We start from the raw sequence: 22,162 nt of genomic DNA on the forward strand, positions 1-22,162 counted from the left end.
TACAGTCACGTCCTTTTCCATCTGGCTTGTTTCCCTTGGCCTATTAACTTTGTGACCCATGTCCGCCCTTTGCTCTGCTGGCTAGTTGGGGGCTGAATGTATCCATGCATCGTATCCAGAGGTGTCCACTGTAGACATTACTACATTGTATCCATTGCACATATCCGGTGAATACTGATACATCGTATCTATCACAATACCCATTGTAGACAATACTACATTGTACCCACTGCACATGTCCACTGGGAATATTAATACATTATATCCGATGCAGTTGACCCTTGAACCAGGCAGGGGTTGGGGGGGCACATACCTCCTGCATGGCTGGAGATCTGTGTATGACTTTTGACTCCCCCCAAAACTTACAGCCTACTGTTGCCAGAAGCCTTACTGGTAACATAGTCGGTTAACACGTGTTTTCTATGTAGTGCTTGTGATTTACTGTAATCTTACGATCAAGTAAGCTAGAGGAAAGAAAGTGTTACTGAGAAAATCACAAGGAAGAGAAAGTACATTCTAGGACTGCACTGTATTTACAGAAAAACCCCGCATTTAAGCGGATCCGCACAGTTCACCGTCCCGTCGTTCAGGGTCGGCTGTGCAGGGGTAGGACGCGGGGCGCTGATTCGTGCCCCGGGGACGGGCTTCTGGGCGCCTTGCTCTGTGGGGTAACATGACCTCAGTTGCTCGGGACGTTAACTGACATGTCTCTGGGTGGACACACATGTTCGTTTCTTGGGGGAGCACCTACAAGTGCAATGGCAGGGTCTGTGGTACGTTTAGGTTTAACTTTAAAGGAAACCCCTGAGCATTTTCCAGAAAGGCTGCCCCCGCCGCGCTGAAGCACAGATGCTCCTCACCCTCGCCGGCACCGGCGTCCTCAGCCTTTCTCGTCAGTCGTCCTGATGTTACGTTGTGTCCCTTTACTTCGTGCTTCTGCTTTTGAGCAGGAGCGCTGTGGCTTCCTGCGCCTCCTCGCCGGCCTCCTCGCCACCCTCCCTGCCCCCTCCCGCCCCTCCGGGCCCGGGGAGGCTCTGGGCTGAGTCCGGGCAGTGTCCGCTCCACGCCGAAGGCCGGGGCCTGAGATGCAGCCTGAGCTGGGGGTCTGGTCCGGCTGCTGGGGGCTCACTCCTGGCTGGGGGCTGGACTCCCACTCCTTCTTGAGGGGCTGTCCAGAGGAGGCAGGCAAGATGCTGAGCCCAAACTCAGCAAAGGTCTCTGACAGACATCGGAGGAGGGGAGTGACTTCTTTGGGACAACACTCGTCTGGCTCAGGCCCCGGGATCGGCGGCATGGCAGACCCTCTCTGATCTTGCTCTCACCTTTCAAGGTTGAGAGGGACAGTTCACACCGCAGGTGGGAAAGCCAGACCTGGAGCTGCTGTCTGGGTAGGCCTGGGGACTTCCGGAGAAGAGGGGGCAGGAAGGTGACATCGGGCAGAGTCAGCTGGCTGGGGCTGGGGTCCAGGGCCTACGGCGGCCGCACAGCGGGTGCCTGAGACTGAGAAAGGTTTCTGCTTCTGGATGTGCCATCTGGCTGGGGCTCACCTTGTGGCTGTCCCACAGCTCAACCCACAAGCCAGAACGTTGAGGGATGGGCCCACAGCCACCTGTAACCCAGGCCTCTGCATCCCGCCTCAGGGGACAGAGACGTGTGGAGGTTCCGGGGAACATGTGTGCCGGGAGGGTCCCACCCAGTGGTGCCTTGGGTGGGACTTTCCCACGGAGAGTTCCTTCCCTGTCCATGGACTGTTCTAGAAAAGCTGTGGCTGCTGGCCAGTGTGCAGGATGGAGATGAAGGTGGGGGAGTGATTCACGCGTCTCTAGCTTTCAGCCCCAAACTAGCAGCAGTCTCTAAGTCAAGGTCAAGGATGACAGACCCTTGCCAGAGACCCTGCAAGGCAGTGGGCAGAACTTGGGGATGCCTTGTCCTGTGTCCCTGACCCCCCTCCCGCTGTCTCCAGGTTTGGAGACTTAAAACAAAAACAAAAACCCCCAACACTGCTTTCTTTAACTAGTGATTATTTCAGTTTCTCTTAAAAAAAACCAAATCAGCAACATCCCTTCTGCCAGACCGAGGTCTGATGGGCCACAATAACCAGCGTGCCCACACGGCAATGGGCTTCCTGCTCTGAGCACGGAAACTTGACGTTCTCGACAGCCTGGAAATGTAGGATTTCCGTTTGGCTTGTGGCCCTACAGAGGCTGGCTCCGGGGCCCCCATCTCCCGCTCGGAGCCGCCCTCGTCGGGGGTCAGCTGAGGCCGCGCAGCTGCTCCCCTTCTGTTCCTCTCTGCCCCCCAGAAGCTTCCCAATCCCCCCTCGACTCTGGCCCTCGGGCTGCCAGTGGGAGAGCCCGGGCCCCCAGCCAACCGCCTCCGCCCCCACCAGCCCGCGGAGCTCACCGGTTCTGCGCTATCATGCCCTCTATCGCCTTTGTGCGAAATGTAATCCATAAAATGCTTTCGTGGTAACCTTATCCGCGGCAGCCCGCGATAGCATCTCGCGGCCCTGTGACAGGCAGGAACTCGCAAGCATGGAGTTAATAATGCAGACTTTCAAAAAAGGAGGCTGGCAGAGGGAGACGCGGCCGGGAATAAAAGGGGCCGGTGTGGCTGTAATTGGGACCATGTGAACTTCCTCCGAGGAGGATTAGGGGAAGAGACAGGCCTTGCCCGCGAAGATTAGTTTCAATTAGACGGGCTGGAGGCGAAAGGCTGGGCTCGGCGCAAGATTAAAACAAGAAGGAGAAAGTCTCCCCGGCGGTGGGGTCCGGGCCTGCCGCGGCCGCCGGGATCCGCTCACTGAAGCGAAGCGTGCTGGGAGCTCGGAAGGCCGCGCACTAATTGATTCGTTGCTGCCTTTGCTTTGGGCCCTCCCCTGCCACCCTGACCCCCGTGCCCTTTCTAGATTTGCGCTTGGGGGGCTGGGTTGGGGCCGTGGTCAGTGGTTCGCCCTTGCCGGTCGCCAGCCCCCTCATCCGGGGCTCTTGTCCTTGGCCAGGGCCACCGTGTGACCCAGACTACCGTGCTGGGGTCACTTTCTGGCTTCGGTGCCAGCCCTCCCACAGCCCAGGCCCCAGAGAGGTCTCACTTGCATCTTTAAAGGGGGATCTGGGCACTGCCGGGCCTGGGCTCCTCCATTTCTTCCTGGGGCCTGGACCCCAGGTGTGGGGGGGCACGGGTGCTGCACCAGGACTGAGAACAAGGAGTGTCCCTTTCCTTCCTGCCTGCCTTCCTTCTGGGAGAGGGGGGACATCCTGTTCCCAGCCAGTGGGTCCCTCCACTCCAGCCTGGCCCCAGGCGGAGGCTCTGGACTGCAAGGCGGCCGGCACTGCGTCCAGGTCTGGGAGCCAGGCCGGCGTCCAGGTGTGAGCACGAGCCCACGCCTGCACTTGGGGGGGCAGGGCCCGCTGCTTCCAGGCCGCTCCTTGGGCCGTTCCCCTCCAGGCCCTTCAAGCACGTAGTGTGTGCGTGTGTTTTATAAATCCTTCCCATTGTAATGACAGCTAAATTATGGAAAATGCATTTTCACAGCTGGTGAGAAAAGCCATTAGCATTAATCAAGGACCCGGCCTCGTTGGGGATTCGCAGGCTGAGTTTTGTTGGGGAAGTTATGGGCGTGCTAAACAGTCATTAGCGGGATTCGTTTGAAATGGGGCCCATCATTCATCTCTACGCCATACTTGGGGAGCCTCCTTGCTGGGGGCCAAGGGCTGAGCCAACTATAGGGCACCTCGAGGTCACTGTGCTGGGTGTGTGTGGGGGGGCTCTGATTTTCGGAGACCCTCTGCCCCCACCCCCACCCCCCGGTAGCTGAGGGCCACCTCTGTCTCAGGAGTCAGGACATTGTAGTCCTGGGGACACCTGGTTACCTACCAGGGGACAGGCCTTCACTGTCCTAGTGTCTGCGGGGTGCTCCCCGACTTGTGGCCAGGGGCTTCGGTGTCCTTTGAATCCAGGGCCAGCGTGGATCCCGGCCTCATGGTGATCACAGTCTCTGCTGGCACATAGTAGGTGCTCCGAGATGAGAGGGAATGAATCAGTGACGGGCCATTAGCCAGCTTCTAGATTTGAACATTGGCTATATTAAAGCACTGTGTTAGGGTGATTTTTAAAATAAACTTTCAGATGAACAGAAAAGCTGCAAAGAGAGAACGGAGTGTCCCTTACTCCCCGCTTCTCCGGATTCTTTCCCAAAGCCTGTACTTCCAGGGTCATCTTGAGAGAAACATCAGACTAACCCAGATTGGGGACCTTCTCCAGGACACCTGACCAGTCTTCCTGGAGACCGTCCTCATGCCCCGTGTCCAGCACCTCCTTTGTTAACGTGACCTTGAGCAGATGCCAGAGGACACGGCAGGGCCTGCCACGGGACCCATACGCCTCGCTCTGTTCCGACGCACCTGTTACTGTCCTTCTGTCTCAGGATGCCATCTCGGGCCCACGTGACATGAAGCCTCTGGTCTCTTCTGGGGTTCCTTGCTTTTCTGACCTTGGCAGTCTTGAGGGCGGATGGCCAGGTGTCCTGGAGAACGTCCCCACTCCGGGTTCGTCTGAAGTTTTTCTCATAGTTCGATTCGGGCTGTGGGTTTGGGAAAGAACCACCTTGAGGTGAGGTTCCCCTCTGTCACATCGTACAGGGGCCGCTGGGGTCTGTGTGACATCGCAGGGATGTTGTGCTGGGTCACCTGGCTCAGGTGGCATCCCGGAGTTGCTCCTCTGTGGGGCTCCTCGGGGGTGGAGAAGATTGAGCGACACGTCCTGTCGGTGGTGTCTATATGGCTGTCTTTCAGCAAGAAAGTCTGTCCCTCCCTCCCCACCTACCACCCAGCCTTCCCTTGACGGCTCCTTGATACCCGCGCGAACTCATGCATGTCTGTTCCACACGCTGACTTGTGATCCCTACTGTGTTACCTCTAGTTGGCTGTCAGCCTGACCCCTGTGTCCCTTGGATGCTCCTGTCCTTGCTAAGAGCACCTTCCCTCTCTCTGGCACCCAGAGGCGCTCCAGGCACCCCTCGTGTTTCCCACTGGGCCCCAGAATCAGCCATCCCTCCACGGAGTGCATGTTCACATGCACGTGTGTGCTAACACGCGCAACTGTGGGTCCGGCCGCGCACACATCTGTGTGTGGACCCGCGTATGTAGGTGTGTGCACCGTAACCCGTAAATGCGCAACATGCCTGTGGCTGCAGGGCTGGGGTTTAAAAGGTCCACGAGAGACCACGAGAGAGCTGGGCCTCCCCGAGGGCGCTGGGGGCAAAGACACTGTCGCGTACGACGGGGTGCAGAGTGGGGAGGCCTGTGGCATCAGGGGGCCAGTGCTGACTTGGCAGGTGGCGGGTTTAAGCGGACCCTCCAGGGATGAGTGGGGGGGGGGGGGGGCAAGTATGATGGGGGGTCTGGGAAGGGGGAGGGCCAGGACCGGGAAGACCATCGGGGGGTCAGGGAGTGGACGGCTGTGGGACACAAACTAGATGCGGCTCAAGCCTGGGTAGGGGGGGCGCACACCCCGGCTCAGGAAGGCTCACTGCTGTCCCAGGCCGGGCACTGCCCTGGTCCTGGGGGAGCTGCTGAGGGGGGGAGGGGCTGAGGTGGTTGGCCATAAGCTCCTCATTAGCCCGACATGGCCAACAGAAGAAGCAGGCTTCCCGCGGAGGAGAGCCCTCGACTTGGCCCACAGGGGCCCGGAGGTCGGGGGCCAGGTCCTTGGGTCAAGGGGCGGCAGGCTCACTTCTGTTGGCCTCCCGTGGTGTTCAGAGCCCATCAGGCATCTGCCCGGACCCCCCGCCTCTCCCCTCACCAGCAGGGACAGCAGTGGTTTCCAGACTGAGCACCCGGCAGGCACCGCTCAGGGCCACTGCCTCATCGGACGCATGCCGTCACAGCCACCAGGCCACAGCGGGGACCACTGCAGAGCCCAGAGACAACCGCGGCAGGTCGTCTGGTAGCCCCTCTGCCCCAACCTGCCACTGACCACAGGGCTCTGGCTCCTTCCTTCAGCGGCTCACAGATTTCCTGTGCGCAGGGTGACACCCCGTCATTCTGGGTCTGGCCTGTGACTAGTGCCTCCAGAGCCCAGGGATGCAGGGCTGGGGGGTACGGTCCTGAGTTGGGGGTCTCAGCTAGGGTCCTGGCTTGGCCCCTTGCTCCCCGGGCAACCTCAGATGGGCTGTGGGACGTGTGTTTGCCTGGTTTCCTCATCCATCTGGCACGCTGCTGCCGGTCCCACCAACCCACAAGGTGGCCAGGGGCACAGCGGGGCAGAGCCCGGGGCAGGGGTCTTTGAACATGGCCATGTGCTCATGTTGACACAAAGTAACAGAATCAATGGCAGTTTTGCCAAGGAAGTGAAGGCGTGTCCCACCGTTGTCTGTCCAGGGATGGAGGAGAAGGTCTGCACAGGGACAGGGTCCTGGAAAGCCCGGTCCCCACTGGTCACATTGTCTAGCCCTGGGAAGGTCCTAGAGGTGGCAGCCACACAGCTGGGAGCAGGGCACTATGCCTCGGCCCCAGCGCTCCCCCGATGGACTGCGTCTTGCCCAGGGTGAGTGGGGGGCAGAGGGGGCGCTGTGAGATCACAGTTAGCTGCACATTTTCTGCTTATCTGCGAAACCTTCATAACCATGTCTTCCTCCCCAAACCAGGGTGGACACGGCTCCCTCAGAATTCTTCCAGGTGGTGAGGCCAGGACGGCCAGGAACAGGGAACGGACACCTGGCTCTGCTTCTCGGGCTGACGGAGACCCCGGAACATGCCCTCTTCTAGCTGACCGTCTCGGAGTCTCCTTTCTCAGAGAGCTTGAAAATCAGTTAAAGCAAACCAGGTGCTTGGTGCGCTCCGTGTTTGGGACATGGGTGGCTGCCGAGTTGTCACCATCTCTGGGTGTCAAAAGGCTTGGTTTTCCTTTTCTCTTTTATTCGGGCACAGGCAGCGTCCCTTGTCCCGGGGCTATTTCCCATCCTGGGGAGAACGGGGAGCAGGCTGACATTGGGATACAGAGCCCGGGCATGGCTGCCCACCATGGCCTTGGGAGCGGCCAGCTCAGGGGACAGGCCGGTGACCCAGGAGGTCCAATAAGGAACTTCCAGCAGGCCAGGCCTGGTCCAGGGCGAGGTCTCCCTGGAGGGAGGTGTGGGGTTCCAGATATAGGCTCCGTGACGTCTAGGACCCCCTCCCCCCCATGCTTAGTGACAGTGGCCCTTTCTTCTGGGAATCACAGCCAGGCCCAGGAAACCCCTTCCCTGGGTGGATGCTGGGGCTCCCTCAGGGGCTCTGGCTCCCAGGAGACCCTCCTTGGGCCAAAGTCAACTTACTCCTGTCAGGTAGTGCCTGAAGAGACGGACAGCATGAGAAACTCCCCTGGCTTCCTGGGGAGCTGGTAGAGGAGCTGCTTTGGGGTCTGCTGGCTGTCCTGCCGGGGGTGGGGGGGCGCAGGCCAGTCCAGAGCCCGCCGCTTAGACTCTGCACGCCGGCTCCCCGCCCCCGAAGGCCAGCCTTGCTGCCCGGCAGATGGAGCCTGTCCTCTGATTTGCCTGCCCAGGCTTCACTCACTACCCCTTGTCCTAGGACCATCCCGGTCCATCTTGTTGGAGCTGGGGCCCAGCTGGAGAGGGGGTGAGTCCCGATGGAGACCCACCCACCTGCCCCTCCCCACGTGCAGCCTGGGCGTGGGCAGCTGGGAGCGGCGGGGGGCCTGCCCGTATCCGCGCACGGGTCAGAGGACGCGGGCAGAGAGCCTCCAGGACAGATGTTTTCTGGGGCAACAACCCTGTGTTCATTCACTGTCCATAAATGTGGGCTTGAGAGGCTGGAGCTGCCTTGTCTGTGAGCCCCAGCCAGTATCCAAATGGAGGGACATTGATTTCTTTATCAGGTAGAAACGAGATACGAGTGCCTCCCACCCGGGCAGTGGGTGCTGCGGCCGGAGCCCGGACTCGCACCCGGAGACGTCTGAGCACGGGACTAACCCCAGCACACCTCCGGGTCTGATCGTGGCGCCCCGCCAGTACTGCTGCCCAGAGGGCCCTCGCTGTCCACGGGCGCGCTGGACTGGAGCCGATTTCATTTGTTAAATTTAGTGTCAACTTTCAGGTGCAATCGATCAGTGATTTTAAAGGTTCTGTTCGTTGGAGGCTGAAACAAGAGCGTGTCAGGCTTTGAGTTTCGAATTCTTTAAAGTCAACGCAGCAATGCTCACTTGGTTAACGGTAGCCTGAGGACATGGCCGCTTCCCCATCTGACCAGATGGCTCTGGAGGCCCTGTGCCATGTGCCCACTTCCTAGGTGACAGGATGCCCATCGGGGTGTTTTGCAAGGTGGTTTCCCATCGGGCTGGGGCCCAGACCGGCTGCGGGAGGCCAGCTCCTACTGATGGAGGGCCTGCCCTTGGGTATCCCGTCCCTGGGGACGCCCCTTCCCCGAGCTGGGGCTTGGCCAGGCCACCCTGGTTGTGACCTGCCTTCTACACGTGGGCCACCGGGACCCAGCTGAGGACACGTGGCTCCCTCAGGAGGGTTGGGACTGGAAAAAAGCAGGATCAGCAGAGACAATGGGTCTGAAAATAAAATGCCGACTTAATAGGGGCAAGGAGTGTGTACCCCATTTCAGGGGTTGGGGGCCCGGAGGTGCCGGGTTTTAGGAGGGCGTGGGTGGGGCTGGGGGCAGGGCATGGCCCCACTAAAGCTTAATTGGACCCGCCGAGGTGGGCAAAGCCCCTGGGGTCTCGTGGAGGGGCCTTCCTGCTCCTCACCCGAAGCCCCCCCACCTTGGCTTTGAACCACTTGGGGGGTGAGGGCCGGGCTGCTGACTCTAGCCTGTTTCCCTGAATTCAGAGGGACTGCAGTTTCTCCAGGAAGGGAAATGGATATCAACAAACTTCCCCGAAGATCAAACCACTTCCTCCCGCTGGCCCCAAGGATCTCGTGCCTCCTCCGACTGGCCCCTGCCCCCAGCCTGCGTGCCCCTAGCCTCTCAGCCCTGCGTGCGGGGGGTAGGTAAGGGAGCAGGCCCAGCTCTCCTTTCTCCTACGGCCAGTGTGTGGGGTCCCCGCGAGTGGGCTGGAGCCAGGGTCATGTCCATCGTAGGGGTGGGGGCTTCTGAAGACCAGGCCCGGCCGAGCACGGCTGGAACTCTGTTCCCACTCTCGGCACCGGGCGCTGCGGGGTCTGGCACTGTCCCTGGGCGTGCGGCTCCCGGGGGTCTGGGCCGTCCCGCACAGACACATAGGGATCCGAAGCCAGGGGACTCGGATCTTGTCTGCTTCCTGGACATGCGCGTCACCTGCGGGGGTGCAGGGCAGAGTACTTCCGGTTGCCCGTCAGGGCCCTGTTTGAAAGCCGGCGAGTGGGGGGGAGTGTGGAAGGCACACGCCGCCGGGGATGCGCGTTTTGTAAGGGCGTCCCCGACACAAGTCAGAGCAGGGTGCTGCGGGGTCCCAGGGGAGCGTGGGCCCCACCCAAGACGCTCCACCCACTCACACGCCTCCCTTGGCCAGGACAGAGGGCTCCTAGGTCTCCTCCTGGGCCTAGTGAGCTTGGCCAAACCAGGCCCCACCTCTGTATGCAGAGCTCCAGGGACAGGGTGGTGGACACTTGCCGTTGCTCGACCCCTGGGGCCTGGGGTTCTGAGCAGGACGAAGAGGCACCCCTGGACCCGTGTTGTCAGGGTGGGCAGAGGCTTGCGTTTCCTGCCCGGGGGGGGGGCCTGGGGACAGGCCGAGGTGAGGGAGGGGAGAAGAGCCCCCACAGAGGACCCAGGAGGACGAGGACAGTGGGCTCCTTGACTGGCCCCGGAAGGGGCTGTGTGCATGGGACACTGCAGGGGGTCCTTCTCTTGGCTCATGTGGGACTCGGGGGAAAGAGGTGACACCCCAAGACCGCGTGGGAGTGATGCCAGGCTGACCTTCCCCCCAGGTGTGCCCACGGCTGACGGGCGTGCGAGCTGGAGCACGGTGCGGTCTGCGGGGGAGGCAGACAGGGAAGGGTAGGGAAGGCGGCCGCCCGGACAGCGGCTCTGAGACCCTCTGTCAGCCCTGGGGTTCACCCGCCTCGTCGGGGGATGCGGCTGGGGCTTCCCCGGGAGAGGGCAGACCCTCACATCTAACTGCGGGGGGCCAGTGGTGAGGTGGGGGGTGGTCTGGGGGCCTCAGCCAGCCCCGCCCCATCCAGGCCTAGTCCTGCTGGCTGCCCGGCCGGGGGCAGCATCACACTGGTCCTCTGACACGGAGCTGGGAGTGGGGACACCGAGGCCACCCCGCTGCACAGCGCTCCAGGAGTCCGCCTCCCGGGGGGAAGGTGGTGGCTCGGAGAGGCCCCAGGATGCGCTCAGAAGCCGCCTGCCGCACCCCCAGGGGGTGGGCTCCCCGAGATGGTGCCTCTGTGGCGGCGGGGGGCTGCTGTGCCCTCAGTCCTTGGGGTCAAGGCTGCTGGCCCGCGGGCCCGGCTGCAGGTTGACCGATCAGCATTGCTGCCTGGCCTGGCTCGGTGTCCTCGCCGCTTCCTATGCTGGGGAGAGGCGGCAAGCTCTGTTTATTTAGACTTTTCCTAAAGCTGACAGCTTGAATCAGGCTAATTTACCTGAAGTATACCAACCGTCCTTGTATTTATTTTATGATACTTCACCGGCGTAACCCAATCCCCGCCCTCTCCCGCCTTGTTTACGGGGCCGCGCGCACATCTGTCTCCTGCAGCACCGCGGCCGCCGCGGCCCTCGGTTCAAGGACAGCAGGGGGGTTTCCCGGGCGGGAGGCGGCGGGGTGGGGGGACACTGGGGGCCGAGCTCAGCTGGGGAGGCCCATGCGGGCCCCCTTCTGGATGTGGGGTGCGGCCAGGCCTCCGGGTGCCCCACGAGCAGCAGGAGGGGGCTCGGCTTCCCAGCCTCACCTGGCAGGGAAGGAGAGCGGCAGGAGGGGGCCGGGCCGGGGCCGTGAGAGCAGCCCCCCACCCCCGCAGCTTACCCTGAGCGTACCCCGTGCTCGGGGCTCTGGGCCGAACGCGCCGAGGGGTGTGTGGTTGTCAGCAGCTTCTGCAGGAAGGAGAGCCCGTGCCTCAGAGTCACACACCAGAGCTGGATTCCGGCCCGGGCCAGATGGCTCCGAAGGCGCGGCCAACGCAGCGTCGTGGTGCCACTGAGGCGCGGGGGGCAGGGGATGCGCGGGACAGTGAGAGATGGCGCAGCTGAGCCAGCAGGAGGCCACGCCCTGGGGCCTAGGCGCCCCAATTCCGGAAACAAAAAGACAGCCGAAGCACGCCGTAGCCCCACGTGAGGGCCACGGTGACTCCCCTGCGAGCCATTGGGGCCGGGGTCCGCTGGGCATCAGAGGGGCCTTCCAGGGGCCGCGCAGCAGTGTGGACGTGTGTTTATGCCCGCGGACTCGACACTGGTGCTGGGCTCGCTGCCGGGCATGGCGCAACGCTGGCCCTCTGCGGGGGGCCGACAGGACCAGGCACACCGCGGACCTGAGAATGACGGGTGGGTCCACACCTGTCAGAGGGCGGTGGAAGGAAACACAACAGGGAATGCTGGGGCCTGGGTTGGGTGGAAGTCAAGAAGGGCTTCCTGGAGGAGGTGGCACTGGTGCGTGGGAAGGTCTGGGCAGGAGGGTACAAAGGCCTTAGGCGGGACTCTTCTTAGTGCTGGAGGAAGGAGAACAGCCTTGTTTCCCCGAAGTATTAAAAACACACGAAGCCTAGAGCCACATGTTCCCAGACCTGGAGTCGCAGTCCTGATTGCGGGGGGGGGTGGGGGGCTCCACCTTGCTGTTCATCTCGGGTGACGGGGTCCAGCCTGCCTGTGGGGCTCCGGGGGACTCCCTCAGAACCCTGGCTGCCCCCATAGGGGTCTGGCCAGGGAGGAGGATGGGCCTTCGCTACCTCCACGAGCCGTGGATACCCTGGTGGGGCCCCGCAGCAGTGCCCACTCCCAGGCCCTGAGGGCTGATGGGGGACTGTTGTGGGGAAGGGGCTCCCTGGGCCCTCGGATCACAGGAAGGGGCGGGGGCTTGCAGCCCTTCAACCACGAGGAGGCCACCGGGCCTGAGCCTCCACAGGGCCTGGCCTTTACAGGAGGGGATGTAGACCGAGCCCCTCCCCCCGAGCGGGGTGGAGCCAGGGCGGGTGGGGGGGGGGGGGGGCGGAGGGGGGGGGGGGGGGGGGGGGTGGCGGCTACCTGCGCCCGCTCGGCTCCTGGGCTGCTCCCCCCGGGAAGGGGCACGGCTGCACCGCGCCATACATCTCTGTCAGAATCTCTATGAATAAATTAACCTTTTTAAAGATTAGTGCACTCTAATACCTCAGGGTTTTTAAACAGAACAAATGCTAAAAATATTTTGACAGAGCTTGCCGAGCTTACAGAGCGGCTCATCGACAAAGCCCCGGACCCCTGCCCTGGACCCAGGCCTGGACCCCGGGCCCGCGGGCCGGCTCTCCTGGGTGGGGACACGGGCCTGCACGTTGCCCAACCCCCAGCCGCAGGGAGAAGGCGCCTTGGGGAGTGGAGTGGGGAGCAGGGGTGGGAGCGGATGTGGCCACGGAGCATCTCCAGCTCTGTGCGTCTGCGTGGACCCGTCTCGGTGGTCCAGCCGGCTGCTCCGGGTTGGGCCTGGAGTGGAGCCTGCTTCTCCCCGGGGCTGAGGGAGGCAGGGTGGCCCAGACAGGGGCTCAGGGTGGACAAAGGCCTGAGTCTAGAAACAGGGTGGGGATCCTGGGAGCGTGGGGCGGGGAGGCTGGGTCCGGGTAGGGGTCTGTGAGTGGAAGAGTATGGGGGTCCCCGAGCCCTGGGAGGTGGGCGTCTGGGTGCAGGTGGAGAAGCTGGGCCTGAGCCCCAGGGAGTTGCCAAAGGGGCTGGAAGTGGGGGCGTCGTGCAGAGCTGGAGCAGGAGTGGGACGAGCAGAGGCGGGTGTGGTCCCTAGACCCCCGGAGCTTCTCCGTGCCCCCACGAAGGGGGTCTTCTCCGTGCCCGCGAAGACAGCTTTGTGGCTTCTTTGCGAGTTCTCAGCACCGAGAGCTGGGCCTGGTGCAGAGTGTGGAAGAGCTGGTCACGGGCCGTGAGCCTTCCCTGGGGCCTGAGGGCCTCCCTCTGCTCAAACCGTGCCCCCCCCTTCCTATGGGCTAGGGTGAGCTCCTGGGGGCCCACGCTGGCCTCGTGGGGGCCGTGCTGTCCCCTGCTCAGAGGGGCAAGAGGCGTCCCGCTAGGCAAGAGCCGGGAACCCCTTCTGCTCATTAGCTCTCTGCCGAGAGCCTCCCCGAAGTTGTCACCTTAGCTGTCACCTAGTGCCTCACCACAGGAAAAGGGCTGTGGGAGGGATGTTTAGCAGAGCAGGGGTCTCTGGGCCCATCAGGGCTCAGAGCCCATCACGCAGGGGTCGCAGGGTCCTCTCCTTGCTGCCAAAAAACGATGTCCAAGGACTGGGCCACAGGGGGCCACAGGGGCTCTTCCCTCGGAACCCACAGAGGGCTCAGCCCACCTTGTGTACCTGGCTGTGCAGACCCTGGGCCGGGGACAGGGGGACGGGGTGGGGTGGGGCGGGAGCTGGCCGACCCGGGGTGGGGCGGAGCAGGAAGACTCGCAGACCTGGGGGGAGTGGGGAGGAACGTGTGGCATGAGGAGCCTTGGGAACAAGGCCCAGGGAACAGGGCCGGGAGCCTTCCCTCTGTGTGTGTGAAGCCCCCCAGCCCGGCTCTCACTCAGGAAGATCCCTGTTTCCCTCCAACAAATATTCTCTGTGTGTCTGCTGCACGCCGGGCTCAACTCTGCTCCACGCCGGGCTCAACTCTGCTCCATCCTGGGAGGCCCCCTTTCTAGGGGAGGCGAGAGCCGGCCCCCACCTGCTAGGAGGCAGTGGGGCCTTGTGTGGGCCCCCATCTGTCCCCCACTTGCCCCCCACCGTCAGCTGTTTCTGGAGCCGGCCCTCCCTGGGTTTTCCAGGCTTCTGGATGCTGGCCACCCACCTCCCTCCCTTGCTCGGTGCGCCCAGCCAGCTGTGCTCTTGCTCCGCTTAAATGCCTCTTCCTCCAAGAAGCCTTCCCTGTTCCCATGAGGCTACGTTAGTTCTGAGACCTCTCCAAGAAATTACAGGGTCTACCTCTCTTAGAAGATCCCCATCCTGGACAAGCTTTTTGGGGGCTCCCACCCTGGTCACGGCCTGGGGTTCCTCTGTGAGGCTGGCCAGGTGCTGAGAGGGTGAGCCAAGGAGGCTTTCCTCCGCGCGTCACAGGTGCCTAGGGACAAGGCCTGGGCAGCCAGAGGGAGGAGGGCGGGGGAGCCGTCCCCAGAGCGTCCTCCCAGGGAAGTCTCTCAGGGGCGCCTGCAGCCAGGCTGGGAGGGGCAGGTATTTGGGGCGGGGCTAAAGGGCCCCGCACAGGGTCCTCTTGAGCCAGGACCTGCAAATCAGGGATGCTGGGGCCAAGGTGTTTCTGATGCTGCCTGTGTCTTCCCCTGGGTGAACTGGCAGGGCGGCTGGCCCTGCACGCTGTTTCCCTAACTGAGCTCATTCGTCTCAGGGAGTGTGACCTCTGCTGGATGGAGAGGCGCCCGGTGGGGGCGGGGGCACAGCCTTCCTTCTCAGGCCCTGGGAGAGCCGCCCGTCTGGAGGGAGGGGTCAAGGTCAAGCCTGACCACACTTGTGTTTGCTTTGTAAGTGTTCTTGGCCCCTCCCGGGGGGGGGGGGGCTGTCCCTGGAAGCAGGTTCAAGGGGCCACGCCTGCCCCCCTCCCCCCCGCCCCCGGGTGCTGAGACCTCGCCTCAACATCAGCCGATTTCCCGGGGACATTCCTGCAGCTGACCACCCTGCAGAGGTTTCTGGTCCTGAAAAATGTCCCAAATCTCAGTTTTATTTCCAAGGTGGCATGACAATAGGGAACTTGGCTTCTAGGCTGCCGTTCTGTTCTGCCCTGGGGGGAGCTCAAGGGGCCGCCCCATGCCCTGCATATCCTCCCTATCCCTCTAACCGCCTCCCCATCCCCCCACCCCCCCTCATCCTCCAACCCCCCCCCCCCCCCCGTCCCTCCTCCCCATCTCCCAACCTCCCTCTCCGCCAGGCTCCCATTCTCCCTACCCCATGCCTTGGCCTCGCCCTCTGGTGGCCCAGCTGAACCCTGGACCAATCCTTGCTGTCTGTCTGTCCATCTGTCTGCCAGTCCCTCTGTCTGGGGCAGAGCCTTGGGGTTGGAGGCTCTTCGTGTCCTGGAGTTGTCAGGGGAGGTGCTCAGGGTTCCTCTTCTAGGAGGATTATCCCTGTGAGGACACCCCCTCCAGGAAGCCCTCCCTGCAGCCTTGAGACTGGACCAGACTTTCTCTCTGAGTCCCCACAGGGCTGCGAATCCCCTGGGTGTGAGGGCCGACCCCCTCTCTGCTGCTCCCAGGCTGCCTACATGGGGAGGACAGGGGTGGTCACTCCCTTGCAGTCGCCCAGGCCTGGGTAAGAAGGTCGAGGGGTGACTGGGGGCACGTGAGCCTGTGGGGCTCACGGGGCAGCCATTGGGCTGATAGCCCACCCACACCTACGACGGGGCTCACGACAGCCAGCTCTCCCTGCTTAATCCCGAAGAGCCCGCCGGGCACGTGCCGTCTCCAGCTTCTCTGCGATGGGGACACGGAGGCCCTTCTCTGCGCTGCTGCGGGCGCCTTGAGAGTCCACGGAGACTGGGAGAACTCGGAAGATGGAAATAGCGGTGACCCGACCCGGGGAGTTTGCCAGAGTCACTGAGTCGGGACCCGGGAGCCTGGTGTGGCCCGAGCTCCGGACGGAGCGACATCTGCTCTGTGGCAGGGTGGCTTACGGCCCGGCAGGACTCACATGAGTCAGCGCAGAGCTTCCTGTGTGATGAAGGCACAAATATTTCATCCTGGTTATTTTATTCTAAAAACGCATTAAATACTTTCATTTGGAAGATGACAGGCCCCTTGGGGTGCACCTTCTGTGTGTCAGGGACTGGGGGTGGGGGGTGATGGTGGCGGGGCCACAGGAGGAGTAAGTGACAAAAGCATGGAGTGGCTCACAGTAGGAACGAGGGGTCAGGCTTGGAGGTATGAAACCGGGGGGGCTTCTTGGAGGAGGCAGCATTTGAACTCCGGAGCGGCCTACATATTTACTTCTGCGCGGTCTGTTGCATCTCCTTCCTCAGGACATTTGAGCCCAGGGCCCAGGGCCCTTTGCTACCCGTGTGGGCAAAGCTCGGGTGAGGAAGGCAAAGGGAGACGCACATCTGGTCGTCCTGGTGGAGCAGGTGCCAGGACGGGGCCCTGTGGACGCCCGCAGTCCCATGGGTCAGTTCATAGGTCCAGCTGGAGTGAGTGATGTGGGTAGTGGAGGCACTGGGTGAGGGTTCCTGAGTCTTCAGTGTTCTGTGACATCGTGGTTTCGGCCCCTCCAGCTGGTCTTGGAGTGACTGGCAAGTGACTGCTGGCTGCCAGCCTGTGTCCGGCAGACTCCACGTTGCAGACATGGGGCGGGGCTCGGGCCATCCGGGGACGGGGACACTTGCTGCTCCCAGGTTCACATTCAGCCGTGCGGTGGCTGGAAGGGGCTGGTCTCGGGGGCAGACGGCGATCAGGCAGGTCAGACGTCCCCGGCTGGTCCCCTGGAGTCCACCCCAGGCTGCTGGACACCAGACAGCGCTTTCCTGACCAGCTGCCTCCTGTCTGTCGTCTGTGCCCTGTTCCCTGTGTCTGCATCCCTGCCTTTTGTCACGGTGCAGAGATCAGGGTGGGCCCTGGGCCTCCAGGGGTGTCTATGCTGCAGTGGGGACCCCTTTGGGAGGAACAGCTTGGCCGGTCTGCAGGGCAGGGCTGCTCCCGGGGGGGCCAGGCTGCCCTCCCCCCAAGTCACCCAACCCCACCCGTGACCGGCACCGACGCCGTGAGTTCTCACAAAAGGTAATTCAACAAGGTCTGGACCAAATCCCGAGATTTGCTTACAAGGACCTCTGTGTGTTGAGCCTCCCTCTTCTCTCCGGGGTCGGTCAGCCATCCATACACCTTCAAGAGTTTATAACTCTATTATTAAATTTAAAGTTGGCTGCGGTTTTAATTCAGAGTGAAAACGGCATTCTACGGGGGACCCTCGGAATGCGATCTCGGGCGGCGGCCAGCAAGTGTGTTTCCAGCGGTCCCGCCCCTGGAGGCGGCCCAGGTGGGTCCAGGAGCCTCCGCCCACGGGCCTTCCGGAGCCCCCTGCCCAGAGCTGCTCCAGGCAGCAGGAGACTTTCTGAGCCCAAGTCTGGTAGCAGCCGCTCTCAGGGGGGCTCCAGCTCAGACCCGGCCGGCTTTCCTTTGCTTTGAAGGGGGCTGCCCTGTTCGCGGTGCTGTGGCCTGGAGCTGGGAGGCGGTCACGGCGGGCTGGCCGGGGACAGGGACGGCTGGTGGGCTCCATCCATACCCACCCTGGACGTGAGCCAAGCTAGCTGGGGAGCGCGTCTGTCTCTCTCAGGCAGAGACGTCCTCACGGTCTCACTGTGTCCCTAGAGCAAAGCTGGGCACGCAGGCCCGGGCCCTGGGCACGCTGGCCGTCGGGACGGGGCTCAGACTCAGACCAGGGTGTGCAGAGCCCTTCGGATCAGATTCCTCCTTCCTTCTGCTTCTTGGGGTGACTTCGGAACACTGTGTCTGTTCCAGGTACCGGCCCGCCTCTGAGCGCCCCCATCCCCCGAGAACAGCTTCTAGCTGCTCCCCCAGCTGCCATGGCCTGGGGTGCCGAAGGTGGCCAGAGAGGCCGGCCGGCAGCAGCGAGGGGGCCCGGCCCCACAGACCGTGGGTGCTCCCGGCCCTGGCCCGGGGGCCGTGTTGATGGGCCGAGGGTCCTCCAGCTCTGAACACACAAGAACAGCCCGGGCTGGGCTGCGAGCCTCCGCACCGCGGGAGCGAGTGTGCGGGGACCGGCTCCCGGCGGCCAGTAGGTGGTGTTCCCGGCCTGTTTTCCAGCCGCCGCCGCCGCTCCTCCGAGCAAGCTGGGCACATCTGGAAATGTTTGATTTGATAGAGTGTCGCTTTCCATTGCAGAAATGAGCGTAAGCGGTTTTTTGACCCACCAAGTGAGAAATGTGATCTGGGTTTTACTGCCGACCCTTTAAATAAAAAACAGATCGCTTATTAAACCATTATCTATCACGGGCGGGGGGTGCCGTGGACCCGGGCGGGGGCACGTGGAAGTGGAGGCGGCCCTGGCTCCTGGGGGGGCGGGGGCGCGGGGGCTCGGGGGCGCGGGTCAGCCGGTCGGCTCCTCCAGAACGTGGGGACAAGAAAGGGGGCTGGCACCCGCCCTGGCCAGCCACCGGGGAGGCTCGCCATCTTCCTCGCCGCGCGGGGCTGTCACCGCCGTGCTCGCGGAGCTCCTGCTCACAGGACCCTGACCTTGGTGCTCCCATCAGGGAAACCTGACAGACTGACCGGGCCTGTGTGGCGGGTGCCGTGGCCAGGCCCTCATGGCCCTGGGGCCGAGGGCTCACACCTGCCATGGCTGGGGCTTCCTCGGGGCTCTGCCCATGGCTGAAATGCCGGTGCACACAGGGCATTCCCGCTCCCTGTGGCTTTGGTCCCAGAGTGCTTGGTCTGGGGGGACAGCAGTGTCCGCGTTGTGTGGATGGGCCCATGTGGCCAAAGTCCTGGGCCCCTTCCTGGCTGCAGGCACATCTCTCCAGGGTGGGGGACGGCCCTCCTGTGGCCTCCTCGCTCTGTCCCGGGGGTCCTGGCTCCCTAAGAGCCAGAGGTGGGTGGTCGGCCCCACCTCCTAGGGCCGCTGCCATGTCCAGCTGCCTGATGAGTTCAGTGTCATCTTCTCCTTTCGCAGCACACGTGAAAGCGTGGCTCTTCTGTCAGCTCTGCATTCCCTGCAGGATTTTCGGTAAATGAGTCTCAGTCCTGGCTCTGTGGACATGTCCTTCGGCCGCTGACCAGAAGGCCACCGGCCGTCCTCCCGGGGCACATGTTAGGTGTCCTCACATGTCAGGTGTCCCGAGCTATGGCCTGAACGGCCCCTGCCCCGCGTGTCACCATCCTCATTCATGGGAGCCGGGGTTATCCTGAGCTGGGGCCAGGGGTGACGTGGACGGGATGGTCAGGCTAACTGGGCCAGAGGCAGAGTCGGTGACACGGAGAGGGCTGTGTGGGGGACACACAGGAGGACAGAGCGCGTGGGCGGGGAAGACGGGTCCTGGGACGCGGGTGATGGAGGGAGGCGTGGTGGTGTTGAGGCCGTAGGGGCAAGTTCTGAGGACAGAGGCCTCAGGAAACGTGGAGGGGACAGAGACAGGCTGGCCAGGCACAGCCCTGGGGTCGGCTCTGGGTTCTCACTGCCCAAGGCCTGAGCACCGGTTCTGCTGACTGCTGGGCGGGGAGGGAGACGGGGGGAGGTGCCGGGGGCAGCGGGATGTCTGCCGCTCACCGAGATGCCGGGTGACCCCGGGACTGGGCAGCTGGGTGGGGGGTGCGTGGCTGCTTCTCAGGGCCTGTGGTTGTTCAGCGCTCGCCCTGAGCCTGGGGAGTCTTGGAGATGCAGAAGGAACCCAGACCCCGATCGGCCCCCTTCACGCTGAAGACAATTGGTGACCGCGTGGCCTGGCCATCTGGCCCGTCTTTGCGCTGGGCTGGCTGGGTCTGGATGCTGGTGTTGGGTCCAGACGTGGAGGGTCAGTAAGAGGAAGCTGGGCGGCGGGGGGGGGGGGCCGGGGGGCCCCAGGGGGGGGGAGCGGGGGGGGGGGGGGGGGGGGGGCCGGGGGCCCCAAGGGGGGGGCAGCATGAGTAGCGGGGGCTGGGCTCAAGAGGCCTCAGAGGGATTTCTGGGGTTCCCACCTGGGGTGTGGCCAGCCTGGCTTGCACAGGTCCCCACACTCAGTGTGACAGCCACCGTGTGGGCGTTGGTACCCCACTGTGATGCCGAGGAGAAGGAGGCCCAGAGAGGGTCCGTGACTGGCCCAGGGTCACACAGCCGGAAAGGAACCATCTGAGACAGGGTCCCAGGGTTCAGGTGCCCTGGTCAGGGGCCAAGTCCCACCCCAGGCACGGCTGTCAGGGGCACGACAGGCAGCAGGGAGGAAGGGGCCTGTCGGTGACAGCGCCCCCAGGTCAGGCCCCCATAGCCTCCCATTCCGGGGTCTTGGCTTGACGGCACCCGCCTCAGTGGGCCACCAGCTTTCCCGACACGGCCTGCTGCCCGCGGTGGATGGCCGGGGCGGATTTATCTCTGCTGTCATGACTGGTAGAAATACGACCCTGCCCGAGTCCCTGTAGTTACCGTGACAGCCGCGATGGGAACACCCGTGATGTATGGGCTGACACTCCTGTGGCCAGACGCGCCATGGGCCCCACTTGGCAGACCACACGGGGTTGCTCTCGACCTTGAACGGCCTGGGACCATGGCAGGGGCTCTGAGGGCGGGTGGGGGGGTCAGGTCCTCCCCCACAGGTGGGGGCTGCCTCGCGGTACACCTGTGGGGCATCCGGGCCCTGGGTGGCTAGAACACGGGGTCTCCAGGTGGCAGCCTGGTCATGGGAACTGCATCGGACTCAGCTGGGTCCCTGGGTTTCTGGTGGCCAAGGTCTGGGTTTCAGTCAAGAGAGAGGCTCCCCCGTCCTGCTCCCTGCCCCGGGATGCCCCCTTGTTCCTCTGGCTCATTATCTTTGATCACATGTTCGACCCCCACCCATCCAGGCTGGGGCTCCAGCAGGGGCAGCCTGGCCCTCCTGTCGTCTCTCCGAGCTGCCTCCCTGGGGGGAACTGCCCCGATTTGCAGACTAAACCCTGAGTGAAGCTGGCCACCCTGGGGACCCTGGAGGCCACCGGAACGAGGTTGTTTGAGCTCGCGGGGGGCTGGGCTGAGCGCTCGGCTGGGCACTCAGGGGTGCGGGAGAAGACCCACGTCGCCCAGCAGGCTCCTCCGTGCCTTCTGTGCCCCCATGGGGCTTAGGGGGAGCTAACCCAGCTGTGGCCTGGAGCAGGAGCCCCTCCCTGGCGGCAGATAGGGAAACAGAGGCTCCGGAGTCCCCACTGGCTGCTGGGGAGGGAAGAGGCGGGGAAGCCGACACTACGGAGTTGGGTCCAGGCCCCGGTGGGAGCCCTGCCAGGGGAGCTGTGGGGCTGGCACCTGAGCTCTGCCGGGGGGTGGGTAGTAGGAGTGGTGCGTGGCCAGGGGACATGTAGTGACCCCTCGTCCGCAGAGCAGCATGGGCAATGAGGGGCCTGACACTCACGGGGGAGAGCCCAGGCCGTGCCTCCCTCGTTCCTCCCCTGCCATGGCTCCAGGGGGATGGGGAATGACCCCTGCTATGGCCTTGAGGTCCAGGGAGACACAGGCACAGAAGGATGACTGAGCCACAGGGCAGCTCGCAGGGCCCAGGCACCCCACGGCAGAGCTGCCGCCTCCCAGGCTCTGAGGGCGAACGGGACCTGCCTTGGGTGGGGGGAGCAGGCAGGGAAGGGTGTCCAGGGCAGACGGGACAACCTCTGCAAAGACACAGTGGCCTCCTCGCACAGCCTCATGATGCCAGGCTGAGGTTGGGGGCGGCCCGCTGGGGGGCCGCCCGGAGCTGGGAGCTGGGAGCTGGGGGAGGGGCGCAGGGTGTCGACCTTGAGGCTCGACGCTCACACCGGCCACGTGATTAGCGGCTCTGACCTGGTCCCCTCTTGCCTCTGAGACCCTCTCCGGTGGGAGGGGGCAGAGAGGCAGTGATGGGGTGTGTGTGTTCACCAGGGTTATCCTGGGGCTACAGTTTGTGCCGCAGGCCTTGTTCCGGAGGCACAAATGAGATGAGATGAGGCAGCTGTCCTGGCGGCCGCGCGACCTCCTCAGCGTCCTGGGCAGGCTCCTGAAGCCGCACCTCGCTGGGTGCCAAGCCCCAGTCCCGGCTCAGCGGACGTGAACACGGACGCGAACACGGACGCACGCACACCGGGCACATAGCACCCTCATGCCTCTGTTGCACGTGACCATGAGGGCACACACACTCATATACCCTCGCGTGAGCACACACACTCACACACAGACACCAGGGAACGCTCACACGCCTGTGAGCAGAGCTCTCACGAACACACAACTGTGCACATGGCACACGTGTCACTGTGCCTGCGTGTGCAGTACTTCTGAGGGCACGCACACTCATACGGCTGTGAGAGCACACGAACACGCACATACAGCTGTGAGAGCACACACGCACACACGCACAGGCACATGA

Source organism: Mustela nigripes, chromosome 14, assembly GCF_022355385.1.
Source record: "Mustela nigripes isolate SB6536 chromosome 14, MUSNIG.SB6536, whole genome shotgun sequence".
In the NCBI taxonomy this organism is placed as follows: domain Eukaryota; kingdom Metazoa; phylum Chordata; class Mammalia; order Carnivora; family Mustelidae; genus Mustela; species Mustela nigripes.